The 10,140-nt window shown below is 46.4% G+C and overlaps 1 long non-coding RNA gene across 1 annotated transcript; it reads left to right on the forward strand.

Moving 5' to 3' along the window:
- Positions 1–1,893: 1,893 nt before the first annotated feature.
- LOC142905568 (uncharacterized) lies at positions 1,894–6,238 on the forward strand. Its single transcript, XR_012929630.1, has 2 exons — positions 1,894–2,033; positions 4,016–6,238. It is a non-coding gene; the product is annotated as an uncharacterized LOC142905568 (long non-coding RNA).
- Positions 6,239–10,140: the final 3,902 nt, after the last annotated feature.

The following is a 10,140-nucleotide window of genomic DNA, read 5'->3' on the forward strand; positions in this document are numbered from 1 at the left end:
GGTTTTCTTTGACTCCAAAGATCTCAAGCTCAACGTTACCTTCGACGAGGAGGTAGGGCATGTGTTCACTTAACCGGGAGACATTGGCATTTCCTGAACGGCTGAATTCTGCATTTAAACCCAGGACTGGCTTAATGCACTGGGACCCAAGCCCCCTGACCATCTCTCTACGATTAGGTTTCTATCAGACACACAGACACTTGGTTTAAGGTGGAAGAACGCAGTGAGATACGAAGCTCCGTTTTTTTTGCCATTTGGCAGTGTGGACTATTACAGAGGAAGTTACACCAGTGGATACATTAGAGCCGGATGGCTCACAGGGCTATACCAAAATAAACTGAAACTGAATTAAATGATGTAAATGCGTTTCAAATATAAAACTGTCACAATTAAATTTGCTTTGGAAATAACTGCCATGACGGAGCCCGTATTGTCACGGAGAGGACATCACATTAAAAATACAGTAAAATCCTTCAGATCCGGAAGAATTATAGGGAAAATCTAATGCTTTCTGTAAACAATGAGAAACTCGAAGGGCAGAAAAGTACTTGTAGAATAAAAACAAATGAGGGAAATAGTAGTTGATGCAAAAAGTGATCTCTAGATGGCAAAAAGCACATTTGTCATCAGTGGATCCGGTCCTTTCCAGCATGCCTTGCATGCCGCATTACATTGTCACTCTGCGTGGATAATGCACACAGCCTAATTTGGACCAGAAGCTCAAAAGGGTCAACATTTGCAGCCATATTTTAGGTATGTTCTTAACTGCAATTGTACACTCCATATAACCTAAGGGGGGTTGCATCTACTCCTTAATGATGGCCAAATAAGGCTTTAAAATTCCTTGGCTGGCCCGCACATCACGATCCCTCGGTTGGTTTGGTCATTGCAGCCATCGGCTTCTCATGCCTGATTTTCAGCTCGCGGTGAGGTGGCCCAAGCGGTATTGCATTCGCTGTGTGTTGTGGAGATTTGTGTTTCAAACTCGGTGGCCACTCCGGTTAATACTGTGGTGTGTCTTCTTTGGTTCTTTCGGTAAAGTCACGTAGAATGAGAATAAAATAATAAATTGATAAAATAAAATAGCACAATAATATTCTCACGACGTTTCGGCCACAACACAAGCGGCCTTCATCAGGTGAAGGGACGAGACTGTGTTGTGGCCGAAACGTCGTGAGAATATTGTGTTATTTTATTTTAGCAATTTATTATTTTATTCTCATTCTACGTGACTTTACCGAAAGAACCAAAGAAGATGAATCCTTGCAGTCACGAAATCTTTAAATCGAAACTGTGGTGTGTATTAAGCGTAAAATATTTACAGGCTATCCGCTTTAACAGTGGACGTTAAAAGATCCTGTAACGTTATTCGTGTGCCAGCATCATGGTCCAAGGTTGGCAAATTACATGCAAATTACTTATTTGGGGAGCACATATCAATCGTTCGCCTCCTTTTACAAAGACGTAGCAGTGACCTTGAATGCAAACGTTTTGAGAATCAGTGAGGCTTTTCTGAGTGACCCATGTAATAGTATGAATAATAACGTTGGGTTTACGTCAATCCGTGCTTGTGTGCAGGGCACTTGGCAGAGAGCAGTCAGCGGTAGTGTAGCGGTTAGCGCTCTGCGCTACGATCCCGGCGACTTGGGTTCGATTCCTTCGCACGGTCAACACCAGTGATGATTATCTGAACCGGTCCTGGGCCTCGCCTAGGTTGACTCGGAACTCAATTGAATGCCTGCTGCGGTGTGTAAACATCGCCACTGGGGAGACAAAGGCGGCCGGGCATGGCGCTGGCAACCCACCCCCTTGTGTGCCGTGCCGGCCTTCATCTGTGCTCCTCGCCAACAGCACTTGCCCCAACAGTCTGTTAAGGCTACATTGGAGATATGTCTTTGTGTTTTGTGTAGGGCCCCACGCTGTGCGTGGAGGGCATCGCGCTGAACATGTTCGACCGCGTGTGCGTGCGCGTGTCGCTGGATTCGTCCAACCTGCAGCACCAGCGGATCCGCATGCACCTCGTCCGCCCGGAGGTACTCACCGTGCGGCGCGACGCGCAACCTCGGAATACCGATTTGTATTGTGACCATGCTGCTGTTGCTGCTTGCTGCGCCAGCAGTAGTGCACAAAAAAAAAACGCTCGCCGCATCGGAACGTCAGCGGGCCGAAAATTAATGGCACAAGCCACAGCATAGCGGTTGTTGCCATGCAACCCAAACTGTGGGACCGTATAGTAAACCCATAGAGACACAGAGATACATAGGAGATACAGAGAGACCCATTATGATTCCTAGAGATTCATAGAGACTCATACAGATACATAGCAGTGCATAAAAAACAAGCTCCTGTACGATTGTGGCCATGCAACCCAAACTATGGACTACATTTTACACCACTGTAGTCTGCGCTCCTTGAATGGAGGGGGTGGCAAGATGACACAAACTCTCTCCTGAGGCTCTCCCGTAGCTATCAGACCCATACATTGGCATTTAGCCCCTGAACGTAATACCCTTATAACACAGGAATAAAATATAAACTCCGGTCTTGGATGGAAAAAATATATGTATAGCTAGCATTTTGAGCTGCAGTCTGTTGTCCTATACCTCCTGTAACTGGCAAATTGGATATAACGCGATGATGAATGTATGAAGGAACGGATTTTTTGTATAACGCGGATCCAAACTGGATATAACTCGGTTGAATGAATGGAACTACGTCGCGCGAGTAGGAATAAGCGGTCGTAACGGCTGCCTCGGCGTAGCATCACACAAGGCGGGATGCTGCTGGATGCTTCTAGATGCTACCCACGTTCCTTAGTCTTTGTTCAGCCTGTGTTACGCATCTCACGCGTTATTGCGGACTGCGCTTTACCCCATATAATATATTATTTATTATAACACGATTTTTCCAAAACGCGGTGTTCTTGAGGTACGCAACTACCATATTACAGAACAGACTGTATATCCAAAGACTATGGGACACTATCCCTACCTATATCATTTGTGACTGTCCGTGTGTTTAAATCCAGCTTGAAAACATCGTTATTAATTGGCTTTTCCTGGATTCTGATTGGTTATTACTGTGAGAGGAATCATTATGATTAGCTTTTATTGCATTTTGCATGCTGTGTAAAGTGTCAGTATCACTGTCATTATTGTTATTATCGGCTTTTACTTTATTTCTATTGGCTTGTATCTATACTTGAGTAGTTTTTTAATGTCCAGTGCTTTTTTGAGATATTTCGATATGCAAGGTGCTGTATAAAATAGATTTTTATTATGGCCCTAGTTCATTGCACAAGAAGGGCCATTATCTGAAACGTGACCTATTTAAATGATGAATGCGAGTTCTCAAGATACCAAGCTAAGTCAGGGTGTGGGAGCCTTGGTAGATATCAGATTTCTTAACAAAACTCCATGAGTCTGTTCTGCATGGGTTTCCTCCGGGTTCTCTGGTTTCCTCCCATATCTAAAAATAAGCATGCGTTGAAACTGGTATTAAGGTAGTTTACGTATCGCCATGGGCGGCAGGGTGGCACATTGGTAAACCCTTGTGTCTTGCAGCAAGAAAACTGGGTTTGATTCCCAACTAGAGTGTGTTACTGTGTGGAGTTGTCATCTTCTCTCCCCGTGTTCCCCAAAAGTCTTCAGACTTGGCGAAGTTTTTCAGTGTTAATAAGTGTAATGATAACGTATCACATTTGTTGGAAATACTCGCATGTGTGTGAGAGCATTGGTGTAGTGGTTAGCACGCTGCGCTATGAACCCGGCAACCCAATTCCCACTCACCGCCAACACCAATGAGGATTATCTGAACTGCTGTTTTGCCTACCCAAGGTCAACTCTTTCTTAAATGAGTACCTGGTGCAGTGTGTAAACATCAGCACTGGGGAGAGGTGTTGGCCACTTACCCCCTCGTGGGCCATGCCGCCTAACAGCAGCACAGTCTGTTAAAGGCTTATTTGGGTGACTATCTTTGTTGTACGTTTGTGCCATTTGTGTGTCCGCTGTCACAGATTCCAGGCTACAACCCTGCGGAGTCCACCCCATGGGGCTCGCCTTCTCCCCGGCCTAAGAAACCCAGACAGCACTAGTGTATCGTGGATGCGGTGTCAACAAGATGTCGGAGGAGGTGCATGAGTGGGCACACACTCTGGGTTTTACATCTGCAGAGTTAATTAAGTGTACATTGTGCTCGCAAGCAGAGGTGAACAATTGAAAAAAAAAAGCAGTGGCGGTTATGAGAAATGTTTCCCTGAAGTAACAGACGGTTTGCACTCTGAACTTGCAATCCAGAGTTCACCGGTTCTTCGTTCTCCTGGCGCAGCGGTTCAAATGGTAGCGCATTTTTTTTAGAATTTTTACCTTGCCAACCAGTACAATCAGCCAATTAAGGTGTATACGCGTCAAGATGTATGAAAGGTTTAGGATATCTTATGCCCCACTTCTTTGCCAGCCAAGACACTGACCCCCTTGTGATGAAGGTGATTTCACAAAAATATTGGTTACTGAATCGGTGGTGTGTATTGACTAACGCAGCAGTGTCCAACCCACAAAGCACTGTGATCCATTCTGGTATATCTCAACATGTTCCGTGATCTACCAGCAATATATGACCAACAGTTACCCGGATGGATTTAACCGACTAATAGAACACTGTAGACATGCCAAGTGCTAGTGCGATCTATTGGTTTAAAATATATATTATTAATCCATTAATTCTTAGTCGGGGATTTTGTTTTGCCATCTGCTATAACAAGAATTGCTTTATATTAGAGGTGTTTATTCCTATTTGTCCTGAGATCCACAATCAAAATCTTTTGCGATCATCCACCCATGGATCGCGATTCACATATCGGCTACCACTGATCTAACAGTTGAAAACCAGTTTAACACGTAGGCTTTCGCGACCAATATCCATAACACAGGTTTTTTGGGTTAGATCGCGTAATAAATATTTAAATGTGTCAGTAAACCCGCCACCACCCGACACAGCCAATTCGAAAGGTTTGTCACATTAACAGAACATGCCAATTCGTTACTAGTAACATCACACCGGTGTCTTGGAGAGCAAAGCCACAACATTTACAATCTGAGTACAATGTTTCACCAGTAATTACAACCAGCTTCATCAGGCGACAGCCAGATTCGTGGAGAATCCTCGTTCCTTAATGCGCATGCATAATGTGTGTTGATTAACATATAAATAACCCAATCGGCAATGGATACCCATAGTCATATGCATTCATTGATTCCCCTCCCAATTCGCGAAAGAAGTGCTCACAAGTGATGGCTGTCGCCTGATGAAGCTAGTTAGTGCTGGCGAAATGTTGTACTTAGATTGTAAATGGTGTGGCTTTGCTCTCCAACACACTGGTGGACTGTACTAGTAACGAATTGACATGTTCTGTTTACGTGACAAACCTTACTAATTGGCTGTCGGGTGGTGGTGGGTTTAACAACACATTTATATATTTAAACGATCTAACCCATAAAACGTGTATTATAGTTGAAAACCTACAATTGTGCCAGGTTTGGCCTGTCGGAGTGGGCCATTAGGGTGGCCACTCGGAGGGCAAAGCTCTGGGGAATCCGAGCAAGAGCTTTGAAGTATGATTGTGCACGGTGACACCCGCAGGGGTCTCGTGATGCATGGCAAATGGAAGATTTTTTATCGCGAGAGGATTCCCTGCAAGGGATGTTAGGTTACTTATTCTTGTGAGGATGCCATTTACTGTATGAAGGGGCAGCGGTCAGCTGCATAGAACAGAGTATAAAATTCCCCGAGCTGTTGCTGTTTAAATCGTCGGTTTAACGGAGAATTTCACCTCAGGTTGTTTTACACTGCTGCCCCACCCCTCATCGGACTCTGTGTAATCACACAAGGAATGTTTTTTGGAAAAAATGTCGGTGTCAGAAAATTTTAAGGTTTAATCGTTTACAAATGCGCATTTCGTTACAGCTTCTCTTGTCCTTTAGACGTGCAAAAATAATTTCTGACAAAATATTGACACGTTTTCAAATTTTTTCGTAAATGGTCGTAATTTTGCTCACGTATATACAGTACTTGGGCAATAATTCTGAGCTCCTGGAGTAATGGTAAAGATTTAAGCGAGTTGATGTCTTTGCGACTTTGTGTAAATGTGTTTAACATTTTTTAGCTGAATCGTATATTTACAAGCATGTACACATGAGTTATACGCGTTTATATACAAAATTAAACCGATTTATTTTCCATGCATCTTCTGTTATTTTGGTTACTTTAAGTTACGTTTTCCACTGCTGGATGAACATCTCGCCACGTGATGTTGGATGTCAGGTTTAGTTTGACCATACTTCACCATGCTGGTCACTGTTGGATGATAATAATGTCCACTTGCAATGCACCACTGCGCAGTATTCACTTGCCTTCGAATCGAGTCCTGCACCGCCGTTTCACATGCAAATTTGATTCTCAATCCCTGGGCCAACTTGCTCCTGATTAGCATGCGATTTGCCACATTTCGATCTCGGAGGTGATTAAATGCGCCGGCTTCCAGGCTTGTTGAGCCGTTCGGAGCCCAATTAACGAAAATTGTTGCCAAAGCAAAAGCGTGAACTCGAATGTTTGTCCGTGTTCTTTTCAAACCACCAGTCGAACGCCGGCCTCTGCCCACTCCGACCGTGCGGAGGCCCTGGCCGTCGGGGAGGCCCTCATGGTGCCTCACGGCAAACGTGGGGCCCGGGTGGGCGCGTCGACGGTTGATCGCGTACAGGCGGTGCAACTCCCACAAATGAAACATCACACCTTGCTGATCTCGTGTCCAGGAGCATAAACGATCATCACGCAAACTCCGGTCATCCTCGCAGCAGCAGCTCTTGGCCATCGAACAAAGACGATCACCGCTTCCTTCCGATATTAGAAGCCACGAGCTATGAACGACTCGGAGGTTCGAGCAACCACAGCCGAGTGGGAAGGCAGCAGCAGCCCAGGCGGTGAGCCAGCTCCAAAATCCCCCAAGCACTGAAGTTCTCGATTTAGTACATTGAAAAACACGACGGTAAGTGAAACAACGTAAATCGAAACCAATTTTGCCATTCACTTGAGGGGCCGTCCATGAATGACGTCACGCAATTTTTGACCTCTCGTCACTCGGCGTCACAAAAAGTCAGACCCCCCCCTCAAATATGACGTCACACAGGTCTGCCCCCCCCCCCCAAAACCATATTTCCATTTTGAAAATAAAACATGCTTCAACTATTGTCATTGTAGTGCGTGGCGCTGCACTGATGTTGTAGGAGTGTTATAACAATTAGTGTTATAACAATTCTATACTTAAAGTTGCGCATTTTGATGTGACGTCACATTTATCAAACCCCCCCCCCTCCCCCTCGTCACACATCGTCACAAATGTCTGACCCCCCCCCCCCCCCCCAAGGTGCATGACCGCGTTACCGTGTTCATTCTGTGAAGGGATGAGGAAAAGGAAGAGGGAAAAGCATCCAGCGTCGCCGCACGCAGGCAAGGTGTTTATCACACAGTGGTCAAAATATAAAAATACATATATGTAGTGGGTTCCACGGAGACTGGAGACGTCTTTAGAGGCAACGCAGTTTATTGGTAACTATGAACAGAACTCCCCTTAACTCCCACTATCTAGGGAGGTACAGCCTCCGGGCTAGCGTGCCCTCGCACTGATCAAACCTGGCTCTCAGCCCTCTGGCTATCTGTGCCCTAGGGGAGGATAACTGACCCGACCCAGCCAAGGTACGGGTCCTGACCACTGGTCCGCGCTCGGCCCCGACCCTTATAAGGATGTCGGGTCCTAGGGTCCTAGCTAGGCTGGTCTTCTGTTCTTCCTCTTCGGAACACTGCCCCGAGCTGTCCCAGAGGTGCCCCTTTAATACACCTCTCGGGGGCTCTCCGCCCCCGGTACCGCCCCCTCTCTAGAACCTTCCAGGGGGCTCTGGAAGAACCCCCCACCCCTCACCTGGGGCCTGCCTCTCTCTGTCCTTCCCCAGCTCAGGGTGGCACCCCCTATGGGCTTGTGCCCGCAACTGCAGGTAAGTATACCGACGGTATAGGATGTGCATTTATTACGCTACATCTATGCGAGAGAGGTTGTGGACAAGAGTCTGCTCTGCGGGAAGCAAGCATTGCCATACGAATGAGATGAGCTCGCGTTCGATGCGGGCAGTCTTGAGGACGACCGTCGACAGGCACGCGTGGAGGCACGCCGTGGTCACAGCGCAGCGCCGACTCGTGTAGGTGGTGATGGCTCAGTTGTAGAGAGGAATGCCGGAGCTTCGAGCAGATGTAGCCGAATGTAGGATAGAGCATCTTGAGGAGCGTTGCCCTCGACCCCCTCCGGGAGGCCGTATGGTTTACTTGGCACTCCCATCCCTTAGAGTCCAGTCTGATGTAAGCCTCCTCAGGTTCCAGCAGCCTGGCTTCGTAGGTCTTCATTGCACCGCTCTGCTCGTCTAGCATAGTCTGAAGGGTCATATGTGGCTGCCTCCTGAATCTTCACCCTCCTGCAAACCTTACTCGACATCTCGTTGAGGACCCGAAGAAGGGCAGTATTCTCTTTGTTTTTTTTTTTTTACAAAAGGGCTTGTAAGAGCTCTCGTTCCTCCCACCAGGATCTCTGCTGTCAACTTGAACGGGGGGGGGGGGGGGGGGGGGGAGACTAAGCTATGGCTTTTTTCCCAGGGGATCTGTCTTCCATGGAGCACAAAGATACAGGCGGAAGGTCCCTTTGGCCTAGCCATGAGGTCAGGCTCGAGTTGCTTACTGAGGACCCTACACCTAAGGAGGCTGTGGATCGCCCTAGGAAGCTCCAAAGTAGAAAACCAGCTTTCCAAGGCCCCCTATAAAGTGCCTGAGGCCAGGTAGAAAAATAAGAAAACTATCAAACAGGAAAGCGAGTGGTTATGTTGGGTCGAAAAAGGTAATGTTCTAATGTAGGGGTTGGAGCGGTCATTGCTGCTTACTCGGCCATGACGTCACTGCAACTCGTTTGATTTACACTTTTAAAATACAAAAATCACGACGTGTACTGAACATATTATTCCGAATCGGTTTTACCACCACTACCACCATGACACAGTGGCAAGGCTGGCACATCGCAGTGCAGCTGCTAGGCTGAATCATATGAATAAATATAATAAAATCTATAAATATCCTTTATGTACCCAGGAGAGCCACATTGAGTCTCGAGACTCATTATTAGCTCCGTGCTGCATTAAGATGTTTGGACAATTTCAAGCATCAGGGTTCGGCACGTAGGAGGAAACCGGAGAAACGCGCAGATGTTGTGAAGCTGGCTTGGTGGTAGAAGTCAGTCCAGAACATTTTGGCCCCAAACCTATCACTGTAACGAATCAGTGTTCTACGGTGGCATTCTAAGCGAGGACTGATTGTATTAAAATCTACTTTGATCTACTAATCGTAATGTATCAATAATGTTAACGTGTAACATGCCCCACGGTTTTTCTTAATCTGGAAGGAGAGAACAACGGATGATCTGTGTGCTGATGATGTTGGTGATGATCTCGTAATGGCTGTTCACTTCGAGGAGTGGGAGAGTCTGATGGTGAACCTGGATCGTGCCAATAAGAGGTAGGGCCTTACCATTCGCCCTACCAAATAAATCAAAGCAGTACCTGCCTTGATATTTTGTATGTCTTCAAGGACTCCACCCCCTCAACTCCGCATGATAGGTAGTTGTGGAAAGAGTGGAGGTATTCCCATATCTGGGCAGTTGTTCATGACCAGCTCCAATTTCAGAGCGAAGGTCTTACTCTGAATTAGTTCAATGGCATATCCTTTTTTCAGCTGCATAGCGCTGTATAAAAGTTACATGGCCTATCACTTCATACAAAGCTCTGGTTCTTTTCTGCCAAACTTGTCCTCTCCCTCCCAGCTATAACCTCCCGAAAGCAACATGTGACCTTTGTTTTGGCGTGACAAACACCAGTGAAAGCAAAACACCGAAAGTGTAATGACTACACGTAATGCAAGAATCTCAGTTGTATTTCTCAACGGGTATTGAATATGAAGTCCCAGGAGGGGGTGTCGATGCATCTCCCAACAGCATCCCTGGTGGTGCTGGGGAATGTTCGTGGGAAAAGCCATTAGGCTGATGTATTTAAACATCGT

This window comes from Petromyzon marinus, chromosome 55 (genome assembly GCF_048934315.1).
Source record: "Petromyzon marinus isolate PM22_M1 ecotype Great Lakes invasive population chromosome 55, UKy_Petmar_22M1.pri1.0, whole genome shotgun sequence".
Taxonomy (NCBI): Eukaryota; Metazoa; Chordata; class Hyperoartia; order Petromyzontiformes; family Petromyzontidae; genus Petromyzon; species Petromyzon marinus.